Raw genomic sequence first — 25,566 nt, 5'->3', positions numbered from 1 at the left:
ATCCATGAGCTTGCCTGGATCAGGTCATAGATTCATGCACTTTCTGACCCACTGACTCAGTGTCAAGGGACAAGAGGTCTGAACTCAATCTCCAAACATGCCTGGTACAGGGAATGATAGGTGCACAATAAATGTTAAACCGTCTTTGTCATCTGCCTTCACATAGACTCTCTTTTAGAGTAAAAAGCAGGAGACACCAGGTAGTTCCATTTGGAAACTGGGCTTGCCTTTCCAAGAGGGGGCAGGATAGGGGTCCAAGCCCATGTCTCAGCTCAGGTTGATCTTCTTTCAAGTCTTCCTGCTCACCCAGTCAGTGCTCACAACAGGGCCCCATTCACTTTGAGTAGATAACCCTATGACAGAGGGGTCATTGTCCCTATTTTACACACAAGAAACTGAGGCTCCTAGAGAGGTAACTGAACTTCCCAAGGTCACTTAGCCAGAGAGTACAAAGCCTGGATCAGAATCTAAGTCTGTAGGACTCTAAGGTCCATGGGTATTAGTGACAGTAACCCCCAGGCCACCCCTAATGGGGTACATCTCTCCTTCACCCTGGGCTCTGTGAAGGGCAGGTACCATGTCCCCTCTTCCCTGCATCCTGACTCAGCTCTCAGCCTGGGTCAGCCCAGGGTGGGGGCTGGGGGGACATTTCTTACTACCTCCAACTGATATTGACAGATGGAGTGACTATTGTAAATGCTACCGTGTTGTGTAATCAGTAGGAAAATGTGACTCTGTCCCCAGAGATGCCAATGGCATTTTGGAGAAAATCCTACCTTTTCTGGGCCAGTTCAGTTGAAATGTCTGGGTGACAGAGACTGGCTGGGGCTCTGATACACATCACTTGCTGCTCCAGCCCCGCCTAGGACAGTAGGGGCTGGAAGAGCACATATGTGCAGCGCACAAGCAGAAGTATATATGGGATTCTGGGTGTGAGTGTACGTGGGGCCAGGACAGCACAAGGCTGGAGCTCTCAAGTAACACTGTGTGCTCAGATCTCAGCTCGTGAGTTAGTCTCCCTGTTCTCATTTGCTCTACTCTAAAATGGAGATGGGAAAAGTGCCCAGCTCATTAGTTCATCATGAGAACTAGGTGAGATGTGGGAAAGCCGCTAGCACCTAACAGAGTCTGGCCCATGGCTTATGTACAATAAACACCTGTTGAGTGAATTCAATGAATGACTAAAGGAACAAGTGAATGTGCGTGAATGCATGGAGGAAGGAGCATGGGACAGCAGGAAGAGAATAGTGTTTGGAGTCAGGAGACCTAAGTTGGAGCCATGCCTATCACTTACCAGTGGAGTGACCTTGGACAAGTCACTTAACATCTCTGAGCCTCAGTTAATAATAGCAGTAATCCCTGCCTCTTGGGTTGTTGTGGGGATTAAATGACAGTGCAGGGTGGAACTGTCAATGACAGGGCACTGTGCAAATGTTAGTTTTAATTATTCTCCACAATTATGACTGCTCCATGAGAGGTATGCGGAATGAGAGTAGGGACAGGCTGTGTGAGGGTGGGCCTGTGACCAGGCTGTGTGTGCATGTGTATAGCCTGCCGATGTGTTTGGAGAACTGGGGCCATTAGAAAAACCATCATCCCTCTAAGTTGTTCTTTCTTTTGCTAAACTCAACCTGCCAGGCTGACATCGGAAGCAGGAATTAGTGGGAAGTCTGGTGGGACAGGATTAGCGGCTGAACTTTCTATTCCTGGAGCCCCTCTTTTCTCAGGAGGTCAAAGCAATTTCCATATATTATCCTGCTGGCAGCTTGGGAAGGTCAGGGAAACAGCAAACACATGACCAGCATTCCTCAGATGGAGAAACCAAGGCAGGAAGGGCAGCCACTGAAGCCACTCCTGCCCAGCCCCAGTTGAACCACCATCTGAAGGGCTCTACAGCTGCCCCGGCCCGGCCCCAGACAGACCCACAGGACACTCACTGCAGTCCCCCCCCCCCCCCCCGGGGGCTGTGTGTGCTTCAGGGGAAGGATTACAGCAGGACCCCAAGTCCCTGCCCTGTTACAACAACCATGGCAGGGTCTTACTCTGCCTCAGTCTCCACCTTTCAGCCTCTGGCCAGCTGTTGCCCTAACTTCCCTTTAGCAGTCCTTCAAGTTCAGCCCACCTCCTTCAGGAAGCCTGTCTGCCTGCCCCATCTGGCAGATGGAGAAGTTATTCTTCTTTGAGCCATGGGAGCACAGGGTCCAGGATTGAAGGGATTTGGGGGTCCAGCCTCACTGCCCCTCTGAGGTTGAGGGCAAAGTTCTCTGAAACTGATCAGAATAAGTTACCCAGACAGATGTGCTCTGAATGTGGAACTGGAGAGCCTGGAGCTCCAGGGGAAGCTATTGAAAGAGTCAGAGCCATGATTCTCAAAGTGTGGTCCCTGGACTAGCAGCATCAGCATTACCAGGGAACTTACTAGAAATGCCAACTTCCACACCAGACCTTCATCGGAAACCCCGAGTGTAGGGACAGCAATCTGGGCTTTAGCAAGCCTTCCAGGTGATTCTGATGCTCCAGAAGTGTGAGAACCACTGGACTCAAACTGCACCTGCACCCAGCTCCTGTCTTCCCAGCTAGGTCTCAGGAAGCTCCACTTTCTTTTTGGTTCACCCCCAAGAGGGCTCCTAGTCCAGACCCCCAGTCTTAAGGAGTGGAGGTGTTACATCTCCACAGTCCTTTCTGTCCTTACAACCCTGCCCCAACTATGTCTCGTGCCCTCATCTCTTTACTGTGTCAGCACTAGGCACCCTTGAGACCCTGCTCCCCTGAAAGCCTCTCGGGTCTTTATCTGCCACCTACTCCTTTGCTCATTTCTCCACCAAGACCCAACCTTCACTCCTCCAGCCTCCTTGCCTCCATGTTTGTGGGGCAAGCTCCAAAGCTTTTCTTGTGTGGCTCTAGAAAAGTGGCTTCTGTCTCAGAGCCTGTATGTCCCCACCTGTAAGGAGGAGGAGGCCTCCCATAACCTGCCCAAGGCCCTGGGCAAAGTCAGTGGATTGCAGGGCTGGCAGAGGTAGACAACTGCTTGCTGCTCAAGTCCCAGCATGAGCCAGATCCCCAAGGTGCCAGATACACCACTGGTCCCAGAAGGGGCCATCTCCATCCCCCTGTCCACTCCACAGAAGGAGCCATCTTCCCAGATGAAAGCACCCACTGAGTAGGTACCAGTCTAACTCCAAAGTCCTTTCCTTAACCTCTGAGAGAGCAAGAATTCCACCACTGGAATGAGGTGCAAACACAAGGAAGGGAAGCAGATCTAGCCTGGATGCTGATCCCACAACTCACCCATGAGTAGCATTGAGCCTGCCTCAGTTGCCCCATCTGTATACTGGGAATAATTATTCCTTTCCTGGCCGCCTCACTGTACTCCTGTAAAGATCAAGAACAGGAGTGGAAGACCTAAGGGCCCACTGATAGATGAATGGATAAAGAAAATGTGGTACATATATATAATGGAATATTACTCAGCCATAAAAAGAAGGAAATCTTATGATTTGCAACATTATGGTGGACCTAGAGGGTGTCATTCTGAGTGAAATAAGCCAGGCAGAGAAAGACAAATACCATATGATTTCACTTATATGTAGAATCTAAAACAAAACAGACCCATAAATGCCAATAACAGACTGTTGGTTATCATGGAAGGAGGATAGGGGATGAGTGAGATAGGTGAAGGAGATAAAGAGGTACAAAGTGTAAAATAAGTTAGTCATAGGAATACAAGTACAGCATAAAGAATATAACCAATAATATTATAGTAACTCGGTATGGTAGTGGGGAGTAACTACATTTACTGTGGTGTGCGTTTAGTAATGTAAATAATTATTGAGTCGCTATGCTGTACATCTGAAGCCAATATACTAATATGTTAACTTTATTCCAATAAAAAATAATTTTAAAAAAGAACAGGGTTGGAAGCACAGGGGAAACTGCAGTGGTGTCCAAGCGCTGGGGCCGAGTGCACAGCGTGCTTTAGTTTACCAAGAGTATAATATGCAAATCAAAACCCTGTGTCACCTCATGTCACCCTTTCTGCAGCCAGTCAACCTTCTCCTGCACACTTGCAGGTTGAGGCAGAGGAGCCAGGAGCCTGGCTGGAGTCCTGTCGGGTGAGGAGCGGGTGAGCATCCGACCACGAGCGCAAGGGGGCGCCATGGGCCCACAGCGAGCTCGGGCAGTGGGACTGGCAGACAGCTACAGCTGTTCGTGAGGTGCACTCCCGCTCGGAGCTCCCAAGCTTCGCAGAACACTGGGAGGTTCCTGGGGTTCCAGAGACGTCCAAGAGGGATGGAAGGGAGTGGCGAAGAGTCTGAACTTGACATTTGAAGTCCGGAAAACCAGCTGCCTCTCCCTGCTGTGTGACCTCTGAGACGTTTGACCTCTCTGAGCTTCATCTGTAAATACAGAAATATAATTCCCGTTCCCACCGCCACTCCAATCCAGCCCGCCAAAGGCTATAGAAACCACAAAATGAGATAGCTGATTCGGGCCACTAGTGCAAACTGAAAAGTCCCATTCGCACCTGAGGAATTCGCGCCTCTCCTTCCTCTTAGACTCTCCATCTCAGACAAGGCATTCATTGACCCTGCATTCCCATTTTATGGACGCTCAAACAAAGGCTTTGAGAGGTCTCTCAGGGGTCGTGGGGCTCATCTGGGAAAGATTGGTGTGCCGACTCCAGCACCAGATTCTGTGCCTTCCTCGTCCTGTGGCCTCAGCGCCAGGGGGGCACTCATTGGGAGACCCGACCTCGAGCGACGACAGCGTGCGGGCGAACGGATCTTCTGCAGATCCAGAGATGCTCAGGAGGCTGAGACAACAGGAGAAGCCGAAAGGCGCAAATCCTCGCGCCCGCCTCGCCGGGGCCAGCTTAGCACAAGGCCGGGAAGTGTTCGGCCCCCAGCTCTGGTCCTAGCTTCTAACCCGGCCGCGATCCGCCATCGCCAGGCTTCCCGGGCCCAGCGCGCGCCCACGTATATGATGTCGGGCCGCGCCCTGGAGGCGGAGGGCTCTCCAGCACTCCGGTCCCGGGCGCTCTTGGCCCATGCACCCTTCCCTCGCCCTCAGCCCGAGCTCTGCCCGCAGAGCTGCACTGCTGGGGCAGGATCCCCGGGGGTCGGGCAGGGGAGAGGTGGGCCGCCCGGCCCCATGCCCGCGCTCTTGGCCGCGCTCTTGACTGCGACTGTCCGCACACCTGTAATTAGCTCTAATTGTCCTTGGTTTTCAGTTCACAGACTCCGGGCCTGAGAGCTACTCCCAGGGTGAACGCTGTTGGGGAGCCGCTACCCCTGCACCCAGGCCGGGGACAGGGTCTATTCCAAGGCCTCCGGACCTTGTGTCGTGTATCTGTGAGTGCCCAGTGTCTACACGACCACCAAGTGATGGCATGTGAGCATCTTTGTGTGTCCGCTGCTGTGTCTACACTCGTGCGTTTGAGGTCGCCCCTGGGCACGGTTCTCTAGAGCTTGATGCAGATGGGGAGCAGAGGGGTCCCGGGGCCAGGAGAGAACGAAAAAACGGTTCTCAGCTGCGAGGGAAGGAAGCGCTCGGGTCCGCTCTCTCCGGGGCTCCCGAGAGTCCTGCATGAACTTGGGACCTGCGGGGCAGCAGCCAGGCCGAAAATCCCGGAATTTCGGCTGTAACTGCCAAGCCGAGGTGTCTGCGACCGCGTCTGCTCTCCAACCCCTGAGCCATTTCTACCCTCCGCCACCACACGTTCGAACTGGCCGCCGGCACTCGTCTCCTACAGGTGGTGGAGGCACGGCTCAGAGGGGCTGGGGCGCTCGCCCTCGGCCGCGCAGCAGCCCAGGGATGCCGTTCTCCAGAGCCGCGGTGCGGGATTCCCGCTCGGCTAGAAAACAGCAGGTCTGCGTAGACCCGGAGGCAGCTCCTCCGCCGCGCGGGTCCTTTCCTCGGTCGGATCTCGGGTCCCTAGCCCCGGCCACCCTGGTTCTGCGTACTCAGTCCTCTGCGCGCTGCGTCTTTCCAGCCCTCTCCCTGAGGCCAGTTCAGCCTCGTCTATGCGGTAGGGAACCAGAGAACCAAAGGAAAGCAAGCTCGGCCCCAGGGGCCTTAAATGAAGGTGGGGGACTTCCGATATCCCCCGGAGTAGGGTTTCTCAGCACTCTCCCTGCCCCTAGGACTGCGTGTGCTCCCCTTCCCCCTCCTGAGTTCTCCGAGTCTCTGTTTCGGCTTCTGTGCATCACTCTCCCAGTCTGTTTCTTTCTTGCTCTCTGACCTTGTTTATTCGTTCCCTGTCGTCTCACTGTGCCTTTGTCTGTCTCTGCCTCTCCTCGGATCTCTGCCGGTGAAGAACCCTCCGCCCCGCGCCGCCCCCGCAAAGGAACACACACCGGCAGAATCCGCCTTTTCAATAAAAAACGACAACTGGGAAACAGAGTGAATTAAAAAGCATTAACTTAAAAACAATCCATGTGTCTGCAAATGCGTTCCAAATGGCAGCCCTTCGGCGGGGGTGGGAGGGGGGAACGGGGGCGTGTCGACCACATGTTCTGGAGCGCCAGACACAAAGTGTAGGGGGCTCAGCGCCTCGAGGTGGACCCTTGCCATTAGCCACCTGGGGTGGCAGGGTCTGGGGAGGGGGATTTCGTCTATGCCGCCACCCTTGCTGACCCCCACCTAGTTCCCTGGACCCTCCCAGTGGTTCTGACCTCTGCTGGTCTCTCCTACTCCGCTAGCGCCTCCAGACCTTCCCATGCTGACCCCAACTCTCCCTTTGCACCAGCCCTCCCCATGCACGCACACAGATTCCACTCCCCCATCCTCCAACCCTCTCTTGGACCCATACTCCTTCCGGCACCGGGCCCTGCCCTGCCCCACCCCCATTCTGCCCTCCTCGCCCTAGACCACCCAGCAGCCCTGGCTCCTGGAGAAGTGGTGAGAACAAAGCTTTCCTTGGCCTGAAGAGACTCTCCGGAGAGCTACAGGCAGAAAGGGCGCTCCCAGTCCCAGTACCTGCAACTGCTCTGTCCTGCCAGATGCTAATCCAAAACTGTCTCTGAAGGCCCCCGCTCCTGAGGCGGCAGAAGTAGGCTGCTGTCCTTTGAAGCCCCTCACCAGGAGCGGAAACTCCCCCCTCCCAAAGTTCATCCTGCTGCCACCCTTACCACACCCCGCAACCCTCTTTTGCCCCTTTCTCTGCGAGCGCGGAAGAACTGGAGCACATCTATCAGAGCATAATCAGAGAATGTGGGACTGGGCAGGGTGCCCAGATTTCCACTGCACCCTCACTGTCTTCTCAACTGGGGAGAAAACCCGGAGTCCATAAGCCAGATGGCAGGAAGATCTGGATTCTTAGGTTTGCTCTGTCAATGATAATGACTTATGATTAGAATTACAATGATATGAACAATAATCATAATATTGCAGCTAACACTTTCGAGCACCTACTGTGTGCACTCTGAACAGTCTCTTCTCACAGCAGTCACCAATAGCTATATGACTTTGAGCAGCAGCTTGCCCTGCCTGGGCCTCAGTTTCCCTATCTGTACCAAGAAGGGATGGGCCCTTCCAGTTTAGACAGAGTTTGAAACATCTGTGGCTGAATCAAAGTCTGAGTAAGTTGTATTTGTTACTGTTCCTGTTTCTTGCTGATATAAGGAAACCAACCAGGAAAAAGTTGGTTCTGAGTTATTCTTTGTTCTTGAAATAACAAAACAAAAAAGCCATCATTTAAAAAAGTCCTAACAGTTCTCTCCCAATCAAATTGCTTTTCCTCCTAATAGCAATGAACTGTTTATTTTTATTTTTAATAATAAAAGTGTTCTGTATACCAAGGAGCTTTTCAAAACTCACCTGGCTAACACTGTCACAAGCCTAACCCCCAGAGGCTTATCAGACTGTGGTGGAGGCTAAAATGAGTATTTATGCAAAACTCTCTGGTGATTCTGATAGGAGAATTTTGATTTGCAGATGGTTTCTGAATCTGGTGTCAGATATCTGAATCTGATCTGCAGTATCTTCTCAGATGATCTCATACCTGATTCTGACTGAGAATCACTGAGGCTAGTTTCTGAGAATTTTTCTTTCTGTAGATTTGTTAAAGAAGCTTCTCCGTCTTCATGTGTGTGCTCTTACATACCTGTTCCAGGGAGCCTGTGAAGTTGTATCTACTGTATGCATGTAAGTCTAGTTGTGTGTGTGTGCGCGCACATGTGCAGGTGTGCGGTTCTTTGTGTGTGTTTATAGGCGCAGGTTGCAGAGTATCTCGTTGTTTGTGTGAGCGGGCATGCTGGTTGAGGGCCTGTACCTCTCTGTGCATAGACGTGCATCTCTGAGGAAGGGTGGATTTGTGTGGCTGTGCCTTTGTGTCATATTTATGTAAGTGGGGAGATCTTTGTGCCTGTATGTGGACATGTCCTGTGTGCCTGCATTGGTAAGCCTGCCATTTTTGGAGGCCTCCAGCAAGGTGGGCATTTCTGTGGAGAGGGAGTTCCAACCAGGCCCCCAAATATGCCATTGAGCAGTCTCCAGGCTCCAGAACTAATAGTCAGAACTCCTCTCTTGCTTCAGGGAGAGAAATGGCAGATTTTGAGATAAACACATATCCCTGTGCTGAGCATTCTAATTCTGCAAGTCAAGTAGAGAGCCTGAGTAGCTGGCTGCTAATTAGCCACCCTGGGGAAAAAATTGCCTGTGTTGGAGTGGATAATGTGTTTGCCTGTTTCCATGGGATCCTTGACCAACTGAATGTCCCCCACCTCCCTCCTACCCTCTCCCATGAGGCTAGCTCAGAAAAGCTGTACCCCTAGCTCAGAATGATGGTGCAGCCTGTGGCTCTAATACTCCGGCTGTTTCAAACAGGCCAATTGCTAAGCGAATGTCATTTGGGCTGAAGGGAAAGCTATAAATGATCCATTTGAATAGATGAGGATGGGTCTTGTGCTGGATAAGGATGAGCTAATAAAGTTCCCACATCAAGGGGATAGGCTTTATATCTCCTCCCCAGGCAAACTTCCCCTCCCTAGGCAAACTGTCCTCTCAGGGGCTGGGGCTCCTCCATAGCATAGAACCCATCCTCTGGGCCTGCAACCAAGGAGCTTGAGCTTCACAGATCCCCAGCCCCAGAGAACCTGTGAGCTGCTCTGCCCAGGTCCCTTGAGCAGCTGCCATGGGCTGGTGGGAGCAGGAGCCTCACCAGGTTGGGCTGAGGGGCAGCTGCCTACTATGCCGTGAGCCATGCCCTTCCCATGCTTGCATACACACATGTGTACACATTCTGCACTGGATACACTCATGCTTGCAGCCCCTGCCCATGACTTTAACCTCTGCTAGGCTTTCATGTACACATAGGTTTAGACACAGAGGCATACACAAAAGTATATAAACCCCATACACCATCATTTTCTGTTTTAACTTGTAATATGTAAGTAGATATTAACACAATGCAGGTTCATAAGCAGATAGAGATATGAACTATCAGATACCACTTACAGATACTATTATGGACTGAATGTTTGTATCCTCCCCAAATTCATATCTGGAAGCCCTAGTCCCCAGTGCAACGCCTTAAGGAGGTGGGGCCTTTGAGAGATAATTAGGTATAGATGAGGTCATGAGGGGGGAGTCCCAATGATGAGATTATTGTCCTTTTAAAAGAGGATTGACCAGAGTTCTCTCTCCTGTCTCTCTCTCTCCGTCCCTCCCTCCCTTCCTCTCTCTCTTTGCCCTGTGAGAACACTGAGAAGGCAGCCATCAGCAAGTTGGGAAGAAGCCTCTCACCAGGAACCACATCAGCTCACACCTTGTTCTTGGACTTCTCAACCTCCAGAACCATGAGAAAATAAGTGCTTAAGTCACCCAGTCTATGGTATTTTTGTTATAGCAGCCCAAACAGACTAATGCAGATATGAAACATTTACACATTTGCAAATATTGACTCATACAACACTAAAAATTATTGATATAGCCCAAGAGAGAGAAGTAAAACTGTATGTGTCCCTACTGCCATTACTACTGGTTATCCCTTACTGCTGGTTAATGCTTACTGTGCAGAGTAAATCACAGGCTTCACCTCACTTTATTCTCAAAGACAGCCCCAAGAGGGAGACATTTATCAGCTCCATCTCATCAGAGAGATGACATCTTGACTAAGGTGCTCAGCATTAGCTGCTCAACTGCTAAGTGGAAGAGTTAAAATTTGAACCCAGGTCCCCTGACTCCAGTGTGCAGGCTCTATAGGGATGAGAAGGGATCTAGTGCCTGGAGTTGAGAGAGAGGAGCAAGCTTCACCAAGCTCCAGAGAGAACAATCCTGCTGTGCCCACGAGACCAAAGCCTCTGTCCCCTGGGCCACCTAACTTGTTCAGCCTAGCACCTTGTAATTCAATTACCATAAGTGGGTACAGCTGTCTCCTGGAGCGAGGCAGGTCCTCCCAGGCTGTGGACCCACAGGCAACTCTGAAACCATTAGAGAACTGGCTTCAGCTTTTGTTCAGAATAATGACCATGATAAAGTAATAATACAAACTGATTTTAATGTCTGTCCAGCTTAAAAGACAGGCTCAGCTCCAGTGTTGGCACTTTCTGACAATACGAGATTATTTTAGCCTTATTAAAGTCACTTCTCAGATTCATATGTGTTTTAAATTAATAATATCATTTCTTGGTGCCTTTGGACTTTAACTCTAGCCTCCATACCCACACCCAGATTTCTCATGTACAGTTTAATGGGGTTTGGGGTGTATTCCATTGCACAGGCCCCACCTCTCCTGGGCTCCCACATCCATCCTCTTGAAGCCCCTCGTGCCTATCCAGAGCCATCCTGAGAATATTCTGGAATCTCTATCAACCTTAGGCTGCAGAAGGGCCTAGAACAGCCCCACAGACATGTCCACAATTCCAGCCCTGGACCAGCACCGTGGCTGACTTCTCCAGAAGAAAAATGAAGGTCCTCCTGACAGGCAAGCATAAATATTTTCTTTCCTAGCCTGGCCCAGTTGGGGATATTTGCTGTTAATAAAGTGGCAGCTGGCTATCTGGGAGGGTCCAAACGTGACCTTCCCTGGTAGGGAGTGCGTCATCCATCTCTGTCCATACCCCCGCAGATGACAAGACTTTGCTGGTCTGCTTCTTTTTGGAATGTGCCTCAGATGGCAAAAAGCGGGCAGGGAGCATTTGCGTCACACCAGTTTTGTCTTCTCTCTTGGGGGTTGCTGGGAGGAGCCGCCTGGGGTTGCTGCTCTTGGCAAGTGTGCCTATCAGGAGTGTGGCCATCGGGTGCAGGCAAGGCTATTTATTTAAGGCCCACATCAAGCAGTGAAACTATTTCCTGGGGCAGGAGGGGGAGTGTTGGAGCAGGCTAGGTCTTCCCACTATGAAAGGTGCTCAGACCAGAAAGAGCAACACGACGTAATGGGAAATTATGCTTTTCTTTGTGTCATGTGGCCTGGAAATGGAGCTGCAAGGCCCAGAAAGGTTTTGAAATAACATTTCGGGATGGAGCGCTCCCCGCCCCCACCTGGAAATAGGTGTTAGGATGGAAAACAGGGCACCTCTCTTCACCACTCGTCACCAGCCAGGGTGTTTGAAATGAAAACAAAATACTCTTCCTTAAAAGAAAATGTGTTTTCCAAAGTACTATGAATTCTCCTCTTGACTTCCAAGTCCACAAAGGCTCTGTGGGGGCCCAATTCACAGCCTGGTGCTTTGGAGGTGGTTCTGGGACTGCAAACGTCACTGTTGTCCAGGATAAAAATCACCAGCCTCCAGGTTACTGAGGTTGCTCTAAGGAGAAGCTTGCTTTGATCAACAAGTAGTGTTAGGCGCCTGGATGATAAAAAGATAGAAAGCTTTCTGGCCACCTAGACCTGGGTTCAAATCTCTGCTGTAGGTTGCCTTGGGAAATTTATTCAACCTATCTGTGCTTTGGTTTCTTTATACATAAAATGGGGGCAATAATAAAGATTTGACAGGATTGTTATAAGGATTCCACTGAAGCCTGCATATGACAGTGCTCACTATAGCACTTGACTCCTAACCAGTGCTTGGTAATATGTTGAACTTTGTTGAAGGAACTTACAGAAGTTTCCTCGGTTTTGCAGTCCATACCTTCTGGGATCTGATCCAACCAATTCATTCACCCAGGGGTCAAATTCTCCTATTGAAATTAGTGTGCCAGAAGCCCAGTCTGCCCATGGACTCCCATGCCATCCCACACACCCACTACACCTTGAAGTAGTCCCCTTCCTCCTCATTGCCCCTTCCAACTGGATGCCTTGTCTTCAGGGACGGCAGCCACTACCATTTATTGTGGGCCGTGTAGTAGACGCTCCTTGTATATTATTTTATAGGACCAAGAGAAAGAAAAGGGAGGACAGTAAAGAGTTTCCAGAAGGGGATGGTGTGTTCATATTTATCATAGAGGAAAGATCACTCTCTGCTCAAGAGGCAACCGGGGCTCAGGCAGAGGCTGGGGGGCAGGGTGGAGGCTGGGGGTCAGGAGAAGGCTGGGGTCAGGGAAGAGGCTGAGGGGTCAGAGAGGAGGCTGGGAGTCAGAAAGAGGCTGGAAGTCAGGGTGGGGGCTTAGGTCAAGGAAGAGGCTGTTGCAGTATCCAGGCACAAAAAGACAGTGGGAATGGCTTTTGGATGGAGAGGAAAGGCTGGATTTGACACTTTGCTTCATTTATCCATTCAATACATATTTAGTGGGTAGGATCTTCCCTGCTGGTAGAATACAGTAGTGAACAAAGTACAACAAAATCCCTGCCCTCCTGGCATTTACATCCTAGTGGGAAAAGTGGATAATAAACAAAATAAATAAGAAAATGTATGGTGTGTTAGAAAAGGATATGTGCTATAAAGAAAAAATGAAGCAAGGGAGGGAGATAAAGAAGAGGTCAGTGATCCAGTGCAGATATGGTGACCACAGACAGCACTGGGATAATTTTTGAGAAAAGCACTTAAGGAAGTGACAAGGCCAGTCCTGCAGATGATCCCAGGCAGAGGGAACTAGGGGTACAAAGGCTCAGAGCACGCATGTGCCAGTGTGTGCCAGGAATGGGGAGGAGGCCAGGGGGCTGGAGCTGGGCCTAGGGGAGAGAATTAGGAAAAGTCAGCAATGAAAAAGGAGCTGGATCATGAGGGTCCATCCCAGCAAAGACTCCTTAAGGCACCCTGAAGTCAGGGATCCTGGTGTTTGTGTCTTGGGTGAGCCCCTTCCCTTTCTTCAGCATGATTTCTCACTGTGGAGGTCACTGTGGTGTTGGGTGTGACTGTAAAAGCTTTGAGATTCATTCCATGCATTGAGCAAAAATCAGACTTTGTAGGCCCTGAGGTTCTGCACATTCAAATCTACCTCTTCTAAAACTGACTTTGAGTTCTGGGGGTACTAAGATCAGGGCAACCATGCTGACCTTGGGTTGTAGAAGGCCCAGCTCCTGGGTCTTGGAGCCTCTCCCACTCAGCCTGATGCCCGTGCCCCAGGGAAGCAGGACAGGACCTGACTTCAGGCAACTCTGGCTTCTATGCCTCATGTCCATAAACACCAGGTCACATGGTGTGCAATCTCTTCCTTATAATTGATTAATCATCACCCATCATCCCTTCATTTATTCTCCCTAGTGTCCATGTATATATTTGCATTCTGTTTACTATTTCTGTCTTCACTCACACCTCACTCGTCTACCTATTTACTAAATTCCCTCTCTCGTGGCATTTATCACATGAGTAACTAAATAAGTAATAGACTGGGCAACTCTCTGGGTAAGCCTGACGACTCAGCTAAAACATGAAGACACGAGGGCAGAAAGCATGTCTTATTCACAGCTGTACCACCAGCAGCTGGCCCCATGCCTGGCCCACAGCATGTGCTCTGCAAATGGATTCCTGTATCCATTTATCACTGCACACTCATTCATTCCTTCAGGTGTTTGTCGAACCTCAGCATGTGCCAAAACCTCGTCCTGGCACATGTTAGAAGAGGGATAGAAAAGAAGAGAATATAAATTATCCAAGGCCCTGTCATCCATCCATCCACTTATTCATTCTTCAGTAAACATTTACTGATGTCACTCAGGCCCAAATCCTGAACTAGAAATTTCTTCACTCAGGATGATCAAGGGAAGGCTGAGGTTGGGCTACAGCTGGGCCTCAGGGAATGGATAAAATTCCAGGAACAGTGGAGATGAAATGTAGTCAGGGAGAGGGAACAGCATGAACAGAGGCTGCAAGGGACATCACAGCAGGTGAGTTCTGACTCCACAAACAGCCCCACTTGGTAGGATATGAGGAGCTCTTTACTATCAAGATAGCATAGGGCAAATCATGGAGGGCTTTAATTGCCAGGCATAAGGGTTTACTGTGCACCAAGGAGACTTACTTGGGCCTCTCATTTCCAATGGGGAGGAGGCCAGAGGGTCCAGCAAGTGCAGGTGTCAGATTGCTTGCTCCTGGTACAGTATGATTTCCTGTTCTCCCTGAGGGGAGGAAAAGGCCTTCAAAAATAACTAAGATTCCCTAACAGGACACACAGCACAAATGGCTCTTACAAAGCTTTGTGATGATTTTATTGCAAACAAATCGTTTGTGTATCACATTTCTCTTTCCAAAAAACATTAGTTGGTGGAAATCAGAAGGACAGTGTTTAGGGGTAGGGACTTGAGTAGCCAGGACCCACCAGAATCTCCTGGGTTCTCTCAGGGAGAGTGAGGGTTTCTGTGGGGCTGTGGGAGGTGGAGCCCAAGCCTGGGCACCCAGGCCCCTGGAGCTCACTGGTGAGCCTGCTAAAGAGGTGTCAGGTGGGCAGGTGCCACAGTTCCAGCCAGCAGGCTCAGACCCACACATGGACAAAGGGTGCTCAGCCATCTGACAATGCAGTTCCCCAAGCCTCCTAGGCCCTGCAGGGGCCCCAGCAGAGCTCCTGACCTGGTCTTGGCCCCTTAACCAGGCAGCATTTGCTCTGGGGCTTAAGTCTCTAGAGGACACCAGAGCCTCTGGCTAGCCCAGAAGGGGACTAAACGTCAGCTAATGACAGGAACAACAGGAGTCATTTCAATACTTTCTCCTATGTGAGCACATTCAGCTAACAAAGCACCTTCATAATCAGCATCTCACTTGACCCTTGTAGGAATCTGAGGGAATGGGGGTGGGGGCCTTATAATTCCCATTTTGCAGATGAGGAAACTGAAACCTAGAGACATAAAGTGACTTTTCCCAAAGTCACACCTCTGCTTAGGTGTCCTGAAGGGCCTGTTACATCAAACCTCAAACCAGTAAGAGCACAGAATCCTTACTCAGTGGAGATGGGATCCTGGATGTAAAAAGCAGTAAGTGGTTCCTGCAGTTAGATGGGCCACAGGAAGCTGTGATCTTTCCTCCCACCTCCATGTGCCCTACAGTTAGAAAGTAAGGCAACAATCTGCGGCAGGGTCAGGGCTCAACAGTGAGGGGATCAGGGCTCAGTGTGTGACCAGGGTCTGGGTTCAGCCAAGATGAGAAGCAGAGCCAGGCGCCTGACCCCAGCGCAGTGTTACAGCCACTCTACCTGTTCTGACCCCGACCGAGGCAAGACTCCCTGCATGTGCAGCCTCCCTGTCTATCATGAGAGGGTGTGAGAGAGAAGGCTTATCAAGGCCCCTCTCAGGGTCTGGCTGTTGTGAGCAGGTCCAAGCTCAGGATGTGAAGGTGCAGAGTGAGAGCGGGAAGTGCTGGCCTCCAGGGGTTGGGGCTGGCCTCCAGGGGAGGCACAGGGCACTAAAGCCACCCTTGACCCACCCACCCTCACCCTGCCACTTCCTCCTCTCCACCCTGGGGTCTCCCCTGCTTCTACAGCTTGTTGACTTTCCAATTTACAAGCTGTGGGATTGCCAAGGCCCCAGGATGATCACACACCTGGACCCGCCTTAGGAAAGCTCCCCCTCTACCCAGTCCCGCCAGCAGCCTTTGTGGGGAGGAGCAGGAGCACGAGATGGGACCTCTTAGGGGCTGCGACAAATTTAAAGATGAAAATAATCAAAAGATGACGGAAGAGAAAATCAAAGGCAAGTTCCATTCTGGAAAGGAGAGGGGGCAGGATTCATGTTCTGCCTGATGGTCACGTTCTGAAACTCCTGCTTCTTGACTCCAGGCCTGACTCTGCATCAGGGCTCAGGTTGGGGCGAGGAACTTTATGGTATTTGCTTGGTTTATGGGCTCTCTGGAAGAGGATATGAGAGCCCAGGTTCTCTGGAGATAGGACCTTTCAAGGAAAAGCCAAGATTTATGGTTTCTAGAAACCCTCAAGGTTACTCAAAGCTGGGCAGAGCTAGCTTTCCTAGGCTCCCCAGTTTAAGAGAGGGAGGACCTGGAGGTAAAGGAAATGCTGGGACTGTGGTGGGAACTGTTCCCCGAATGCTTTCTCTTCAATCACCTCTCACGATTCTCAGTAAGAGTGCTGTGACACTGATGATTCTGGGATTTGCCCCCTCATTGTGCTGATGGGGGAATGGAGGCCAGCCCAGGTCTTGAAGAATAAGTGTCAGAGAAGGAATTCAAACTCGGCCCCCAATGGGGGCCTCCCTCTCTGAGCTTTGCCACCAGAGAGCATCCTTTGAGGCCTATTCATGAAATAACCAAGTCATCCTGACCGAAAGAAAACAATACTACTACGGCTGGCCTCGAGGGATCTGCATCACACCATGCAGACCTCGGAAAATAGCTACTCACCAGGGATCAGCAAGGTGACCCAGGCATCCCCCTACACCAACATGTGACCCACCAAGGGCACTTGACCTTCCAGGGAATGCTCACCCCCACCACTCCTGTGGACACTGGCCCTGGCCAAGTGGCTCTGGACACAAATGTTTCGTTGACAACCCTACTTCACAGGCACAAGAGGCTGGTTCCTGACATGGCCTGACAGTCTTCCGTGGCCCCTATGAGCAGAGTAAATTTCATTTCTGGGCTTAATTAGGGGACATGCCATAAATATTCATGCAGCAAAATGAGCCCTGGCTCACAAGTGCAGCTGCTTCCCGCTTGGGGGAAATTAACATTGTTTTCCAGTCCATGAGTAATGAAGCTCTGTTGCTGGAGAGAGGAGCCTTTTCAACAGCCTCTCCAGGACAGAAAGAAAGAGGCACCCATACCCCATAGAGCCACCCTGGCTATCCTAGGTCCCTCTGCCTTTCTAAAGAGGGGTTAGAACAGGACTCCCCTTAGGCTCAGCCCCAAAGGGAGCCCCCAACCAGGGTGCTCAGCAGAGCAGAAGTTCATGAGTTAGGTCTCAAAAGCAGCCAGCGGCAAACTACAACCAGCAGGCCAAATCTATCGGCCACCTGTTTTTGTGAATAAAGTTTTACTGAAGCACAGCCAGGTCCATTCATTTAATAGCAGAGTTGGGCAGTCATGACAGAGATCTCATGACCTCTAAAGTCAAAAATATTTACTATCTGGTCCTTTAACAGAAACTAAAAAGTTTGCCAACTCCTGCTCTAGAACTCTCTCACCTAGACCCTTGTTATTATTAATAAAAGTACCATAATATTGACTTTTCTAGAATCTTAGGAATATGGAGCAGTTTTAGAATCTGATGGTCTTGGAATCTCATGGGCACAGACTGAAACCAGAGTCCACTCTCAGCTCCACCATTTCCTCAGCTGTGTGACTGTGGGCCAGTTAATTAACTTTCTCTCTGCCTCAGTTTCTTTATCATAAATTGGGGGGTAAGAACAACACCTAACTCACAGGGTTGCTGTGAAAACTAAATGAGTGAATATTTGTAAAGCCCCTACAAAGGTATTGGGCACAGGGTAAGCATTATGTGAGTGTTCTGTTCTGTACATGGACTCAATCTCCTCTAATTTCAGAATCCTCAAAGGGTAGGATCTTCACCCCCTAAAATGTTGACCTGTCAGATCTTAGACTCCCAGCGGTGGTGGGAGGGCTCATGTTTGTCACTGCTAAATGTTTTACATGCATTATCTCATTTAATCTCCAGAACAACTCTTTGAAGTAAGGATGAAGAAATTGGAATTTTACAAAGGTTAAGAGGTCACACAGGGGAGAAATGCAAAGCTGGGCCGGGAGACCAAGAGAGCCTAATTTCAAAGTCTGTCTCTCATATACTCCCGCCTCTCACCCAGTGCCATGGTCCCTCATCTGTACCTGTCACAGGGTCCTCCAGCAGCTGTGATGGGGGCCGGCCACCTCTGGAGGCAGCTGGCCCTGTGGCTGGAGAGCTCATGCTGGAATCTATTCTTACGTTCACCCATCTCTGGGTCCTCATCATGACTCTCTCCGCCTTGCTCTTAGAAGCCCAGGTGGAGAGCAAGGGCACTTCGGGAGGCGTCTGCCAACTTGCTGGGAGTCAGCCGTAGCGTGGACTTCAAGCATTTACCACAAACTAGACCTGGGTGGAAAGACTAAACTCCACAGCTTTGGAGAAAGCCCTCTTCTAGAAAGTCCTCCTTGGTGCCAACAGGCAGCAAGGACCTTCCTTTCTCCTCAGGGCCCCGACATTCCTGCCTGAACCATCCCTCAGTGAGACCAGAGCCATGCCCAGTGTGAGGCCTATTATCCTAACCCCAAGACTCTAACCCTTGTGTTCTCTCTGCTTGCTTTCAGCGTGTCTCGCCATCTGGTCTCCTGCAGTTCTGTGGCAGAGCCAAGCTCATCAGTGCTGTGGCAATGCATTTATCCTCCTAGCCCTCTGCCCTGGAGGGGCATTACTGTGTGCATTTGTAAGATGAGATCCCTGAGACCCAAAGGGATGGGAAGAAGGAATAAAGGGAGAAACTACTGCTGGAGAAACTTCCTGTGTGCCAGGCTCACTTCCAGTTGCTCACTCTTTGTCTCATTTAATCCCAACTATGTAGGCAGCAACCCCACTTTACAGAGGAGGAAACTGAGACGCCGAGAGGAAATCTCACTTGCTCTAGGTTACACAGAGAGTAAAAGGAGGAGGATGATACTGATAAAGCATTTGCTATATGCTAGCACCTCCACCACATATAGGCTTTATTTCACCATCAAACACACATGAAATAAAACTAAGGCAGGTATTCTTATTCCTGTTTCCCAGACTTGTAAACCAAGGCTCCAAGAGCCGACTTACCCCAAGGGGAGTGGGGCTGGAACCAGGCCTCACTGGCCCAGGATAAAGCACCTCACCCAACCCCGGCAGTCCTCCCGAGGCTCAGCATCCTTCTGGGGAGTGAAAAAGGAAACACTGGGCCCTTTTACAGGGTTTCCGTGTGCATGACAGGGAGCCCCTGAGGATGGCTGGCCTGCCATGGATGGGAGGAACCGTTTATTTTTCCTGCGGACCACTCTGGAGCCTTTCAAGGGTGTGAAGTTCCATGGCCTGCAAAGGCTGACTCTGCTGGCTGGCCAGAGAGGGCCCTGCTGGGCCCCAGTGCCTATATGCCCTGGCCTCTTCGTGTGCTGCCTGGGAACTCCCTCCAGCCCACCTAGCCTCTCACTCACTGAAAGGCTGCAGAGTGACAGGCCAGAAACTTGACTCCAGTGTTTATTCAGCAAACACAGAGACAGCCCTCTGGGCTCTCCTCCACCATCCAGACCCTCTGCTACCTCAGGGGAAGAGGGGTTTCCAGCCCACTCCCAGGCTCAGCATACCTGGCACACTTACCTCCAGAGACTGGCCACAGGGAGGGGCATCCAGCCTGGCCCTGCAGCAAGAGAGAGCCTGGTTAGACACAAGGAAGAACTTCCTGACACTGAGGGATGTTCAGCTCAGAGAAAGAAGGGGAATCTCCTGAAGTATTGTGCTCTCTTGGCAAGGACTCTGGGCTCTTCTGTCTGAGCCTCCTTTCCTCACTCCTACAATGAGGGATGAGACTGCATGATTCCCAAGCCCGCTCCCCACTAGTTCTAACAAAATAATTCTGAGGTTCACAGGCTGAGACACGGGGCAGCTCCACCTCAACTGACTGTGGGAACATGGGCAGAGGTACTTTGCTGCTCTGGACCTTAGTCTCCCCATCTTTAAAATGGGCATAATCATCAAGGGTTTGTTAAGAATTAATGGGTACAAAATAAGCTATTAATACATTCTCCCAGCAAAGTGCTCTCCATGTGCGCAGTGGATTTCTTATTCCCACTGGTCCTTCCCTTATTGCTCCCTCTTTCTTTCCTCTCCCACCGCAATCTTCTTTTCATGTATCCTTTCTTTCTGTACTTTTCCCCAGAGGAGAAGTTAGTATGTCCACTTCTCTACCTAGCCAGTTCACTGAGAAGTGTTCTTTGTAGACTGAGAGGTTTTTTTTGTTTACTTTGAATTCTGTTTTTTTTAATGTAGTTAACACAGTGGGACCCAGGAAGACAGTGGAGCCATAGGGAAATGCCCACATAACCTCATAACCTCACGGTCCCCTCAGGAAGCCTTCCAAAAGAATATGGAATATTTTCCCCACAGGGGACTGTCTTCCTGGATCTTGGTGAGAGTACGACAGTGAGAAATCCATGGTCACTACTTTGCTGCCCTGGACTAAAGGACCATCTCTCAATGCTTCCACCTCCAGACCTGTCAAGTCGTGGACTGTCAGGACAAGAGTGAACAATGGGTCTGTGAGTTGACTGGGTGCTCCCTTAGGTAATAGCCTAATAGCCAAGGACGTCACATGGTGACTTTTTAAAAACTGAACTGATGTTGCTGTTGTTTTTCTGTGGCTTTGTCCCTCACCATTTTATAACTGACCTGACTGTTTTGGTTGGACTGACCTGTTGTTTGTCTAAACGAACCCATTGTCAGAGGGACTGACTGGCTGTTTGTCTACAGTGACCAGCTGTGGGACCAAGGTAGGTGGTTGGGGGATATTTTGGCCCAATGAACTGGTCTGGGGCCTGCAGTCAAACCATGCAATTCCAACCCTACCGCTTAATCTTACTGCAAAAAAACTGGTCTTCCCAGAGAGATTCAGTCTCAAATGCCAGTCCACCACAAGAGGACGTACAGGATTGTCAAATGTTAAAAACTGGGCTTCACATGAGAGGAAAAGGCCCGACTGAGGACCAGGCAAACCACCCAGCTGCCTGTCCCCCCACCCGCCTGCTGTCCACGTGGCCTGAAGCCCCCAGACCTGTCCCCAGCTTGTGCTTCTGGATCACCAAGCTGCCAGCACGGCCTCCTCATTTGCCTCTTTAACTCACTTCTTTTCAGTGCTGACAGGTCCAGACCCTTTCAATGGGGCTGCAGCAAGAGGCTCCTCATCCCCTAGCCCCATTCACCCTGCCCACCCCCTCCTCAGCCTTTCAGGCTCCCAGTGAAAGGGACTTGTCCACAAACTGGGGATTTGCCATTGTTCCCTTTGTTAGCCTCTCCACTTCCCTGCGCCCCACCCCTCCCATCACTGGGATCAGCAGGGGTGGCCCCTGAGGGGCTGCGGATGTCACAGGACACCACACATCCAACACACTAGCTTAGGATCAGAGCCCGGGCCTCCGAAGACTTCGTTTTGAAGCAGAAACATGGTATCTATATTTCCTCCGGCCTCCATTTCCTCTCCATTTTACAGACGGAGAAACTGAGAGTCACACAGAGACCTCTTGACACCCAGCCTGCCATCCCATTAGCTCGTTTCCATTCTCCATTTCTCTCAGAATTGAGAGGGCAAGGCATTTGTCATTTGTGTTGACCCGATATGCTGCACCATTGAACACATGTACAAAAGCTGCAGGCAGTAGTTGAGGAGGTTTAGGGCCGTGGTTTTGTTGTTTAGCATCTGAAATCAAAAGCTAGAGCCATGAACACAGCAATTCTGGTTAAATTGCCTCAAAACAAACAGAAACACTGGCCTGACTAATTTGCAATTCAACTCAAAAAAGGGAAACAAAGCCAAATTGTCTTTTCCTGTTTCTAATATTTTTGCTCTCACATTTAGATTATTTAGTCCAACTTCCTATCTGTAGGTGGGCCTATTGCTGCCAGAGAGGGGGTCTGCTTGCCTAAAGGCACACAGCATCACAGGTGGGGCTGGGTATAGCATACCCAGAGCCAAGCATGCTCTGCTGACCAGACAGGCATTTCAGTTTCAGAAAAATTTCAGCTACATCGAAATGATATTCCTAGAACCAGGTGGTAACTGCAGCTTGTTTCGGGAGCTTTCCAGTTTCTAAACCAAATTGGTCCTCAGGAAAAGATTTGAAACTGGTGAGGGGGGTTGCTTCCAAAGATTTGTCTGTGGGGAAAGTTGCCTGTCTCTTAGCGTTTCTAACCGGAACTCTCCCTAAGCAGGCTTGAGGCACCTTAGGTCAATACGGGGCAGGGAGATTCTGGGCTGAGCTGAGGCAGAGAAAAGCTATTTCAAGGGAGACAGCCTCAGACTAAGCAGCCACTGCACAGACCCTGTCTTTGCGGGGCTTGAATAAAAAGCAGAAGTTTCTATATTTAAACTGCTTCTCTCTGGCTAGCCTGTTTAGAGAGTTTGGAGATGAATTCACTAGAAAGTGAACATCTTCTTAAGTACGAGGGTGACTCTGAAACTGGCTGTTTGGACTTTTAGTTTTGTTTCTGTTTTGGTTTATTCATAATATTCTAACAGAACCCTGAACATTACTTACCATCCATCCCCTTGCAGTACGTACTGTTCCCCCTCTGGGGATTTATGGCAGATAACAAGCCTCCACATATCTCTGAACCCTGATGACACATGATAACATCATCAACTCATCACTGAACCACCCTCAGCAACCTAGCTTCCATCACTTTCCAAAATGATAACCATCACAGGCTGTTAATTCCCAGCAAATTATCTAATCCACATGTTGTCCAGTTTGTGTAAACCCCAGCCTGTGAGGATCATAAAATTAATAAGCATGAAACGGTTTATGGTTTCCAATCTCCTCTCACCTAGATAGGCCAGGCTGCTCAATCTCAGCCTTGACCGTGGCTCTCATGCCCTTCCAGAAGGAATGGGCACTGCAGGTTCAAATCTGGACCTGTTTGCTGCTGTTTCTGGGACAGAGGGCACAGACTCACTCACACATACAGACCAAGGCAGCCCCGGCCCTCCTGCTCAAAAGGCCGAAGCTTCATTTCACTAGTATATTAATCACTGAAATAGTCTTCTCCTACAGGCACATGCATAAGGAATTAAGAAGCTGGATGACTTACAGAAAGAAAAGCAAACTGTCCCTCAAAAAACAGAGGTTGGTAGGAATTTGTAATGATGAGCGGCAGAGCAGAAAGCAGAAGCAGCAGAGGAGGCCGGCAGCTGTAGGAGACGCAGGGAAAGATCAGATTAGACTGTGTTGTCTAGACATAAGCAAAGGATTGCAAAGGGGCTTAGATGAAGACGCAGGCCCAGCCAGGAATGGGGTTGAGTGACCTCTAAATCCCATTTTGCCTCTGAAATTTTTCAAGACTATGTCTAAAAGCTTATAATTCCAAAATTCTGTAATTCATAGATCATGTACTTCTCTAAGAAAACAGACACTCTCTGATTCTAATGTTCTATAATTCTAAGAGTCTATAATCCAATGAGTCTGTAATTATAAACTGCTATGATTGTAGAAATCCATTCCATGATGCTAATGTTCTGTGATTCTAAGATTTTATCATTCAACGTTTCCTTAATTTAATATTCTAACATTCCACCATTCTCAAGTTCTATGACTCTAAGAGACCATGATTCTGGATTTCTACAAATTTATTTTTCTATATTTATAATGCCCTATAATTCTAGTATTCTAGAATACTGACCCCATAATCCTAAAATTCCATAATTTGTATGTTGTATGCTAGTGGAATCAAAAGTATTTCTCTGATTCTCTCAATCATATTTGCAAGATTATTTAGAGTGTGTGATTCGAATATTCTGGGTTTCTAAGATCCTACAATGCAAAGATATATTTTATTACAAGTTTTACATTGGCAAGTGTCTATATTTATAAGATTCTTAGTTTCAGGATTTTAATATTGCCTGCTCTCATAATTACAACATTTCTCATATTTTATGATTTTGTTATTACAAACAGAAAGTCACTTCATCTACAAAGTACAGGAATTATGCTGCAAACTGGAAAAGAATCAAGTGACTACCGCAGCTGTCCTCTTAATCAGGTTGTAGCATGTCCCAGGGCCGCAGACCTTTCCTCCTCGCGGGCAAGACCAGCAAACGCCTGGTTTTTCCAGCCTGGGTTCCCGGAGTTGCTGCTAGACAAAGGCATGGGGAGGTGGGGCCAGGCCCAGGGTCAAGCCGAGGAGTCGCCCCCACGGCTCTGGGAGGCCCCTCCTCCACAGCCAGGTTTCCAAACATCTGCCAGCATTTGGGTCCCAATTGTTGTCCTTTAAAAGTATCCCTCTCCCTTTCTTGTTCTCCATCAAGGGCTCCCATGACAATCATTTCAAGCAGCTAATGAGTTTCAGATGGTCTTCAGGAGTCCAGGACGGATAGAAGCTGGGGGATAAGGGTTCTTAGGCTGAGTTTCGTGGGCGGGGGGTGGAGGCGGGGAATGGTGGAGGCGGGGGTCAGAAAGAAAAACCTTTTGTAGCTGAAGTGTTGCAGGTCACCCACCCCTCCCCTTCCAACCTGGAGACAGAACCTGGAAGGGACGCTCATGGTCACTCTGCCTGCTTCTCTGCTCCCCCACAAGCTCTCTCAATGTACAGGCCAGCTCCCAGCTTCAGCCTCACTCACTGTATTGCACTTAGATGAAATAAAGACCCAGAAGCATTATATGAAAGCATTAAGGCCTTCTTGAGGCCAGGATATCATTACTCACCTGCTCATAGAAGCATCCTTGAAAAAGATAGAAATAATCCTTGTCAGAAACTACTGTCCTCTGTGACTCTGGCTTTCCAGGTGCATGGGGATAAAGGCTGGTGGCTGGCTCCAGTGCCATCTGTCCCTAATGTGTGTCCTGCTGCCTGGCCCAGAGTGGGGCCGGCGGTGGGGTGCTGGGAAAGGAACACTGCTCCTGGGCCCGCTAGCACTGTGCCGGGACAGCTCAGCAAGCCTGCAGCTTCCTCCTACCCACTGCTCTCTCTCCCTTTGGAGCTCTCCCTCCGCCCCCACAGTTGGCCTGGAAACCCTCGGGCCTGATTGTGACCCCAAAGGGCTTTTACCTCCAGCACCAGTGGGCACAGGGAGAGCAGAGACGTGGAAGGGGCGCCCCAGTTTTCATTTCCTTGGCATTGGGAGAGCCCAGGAGGGGCTGTGCCCAGAACCTGGCCAGGATTACACAGCGGGCTCTCTGGCGGTCTCCCTCCGGGCTGCCAGGGAACTTCCGCTGCTTTCAAGGTCTTATTTAGAGATCCACTTAAGCAAGCGGAACATTGAGAGAGGCACACCAGTGAATTTCGGAGGATCTCACTCAAAGCCCACCGAGGCCATTCCTGTCCGGGAATTTAGGGGGACAGTTCTGCCACAGGCTGTGTACAGTTCAAGTTTGGAGGGGCTCTCTTCTGGCAAGGGAGACCAAACCTGATAATTAAGTATCTAGTCAGTTCCTCTAAGATATCAACAACCATGTCCCCCGTTCCCTAAATAGGATAAATCGCGAGTTAAGCAGTTCCTGGTGGTCCACTCTCACACATGTGCAGAGGGAGAAAAAAAACCTCCTGGAAGCTGGCCTCCCTGCTTCCCAGCAGCGGCTGCCTCCCCCTCCC

General features: G+C 50.0%; 1 long non-coding RNA gene across 2 annotated transcripts; it reads right to left on the bottom strand.

The window, feature by feature from the left end:
- Positions 1-3,859: 3,859 nt before the first annotated feature.
- LOC118973043 (uncharacterized) lies at positions 3,860-25,162 on the bottom strand. Of its 2 annotated transcripts, XR_012130154.1 has the most exons (4): positions 24,681-25,162; positions 23,071-23,170; positions 19,588-19,627; positions 3,860-4,397 (listed from the first exon to the last, which is right to left on the bottom strand). It is a non-coding gene; the product is annotated as an uncharacterized lncRNA (long non-coding RNA). The 2 variants fall into 2 exon arrangements; XR_005062249.2 differs by lacking the exon at positions 23,071-23,170.
- Between the last annotated feature and the right edge of the window lie 404 nt (positions 25,163-25,566).

The sequence above is a fragment of the Manis javanica genome, chromosome 4, assembly GCF_040802235.1.
Source record: "Manis javanica isolate MJ-LG chromosome 4, MJ_LKY, whole genome shotgun sequence".
In the NCBI taxonomy this organism is placed as follows: Eukaryota; Metazoa; Chordata; class Mammalia; order Pholidota; family Manidae; genus Manis; species Manis javanica.
Note: the sequence above shows the minus strand (reverse complement) of the source record. Positions and strands in the feature narration are given on the sequence as shown.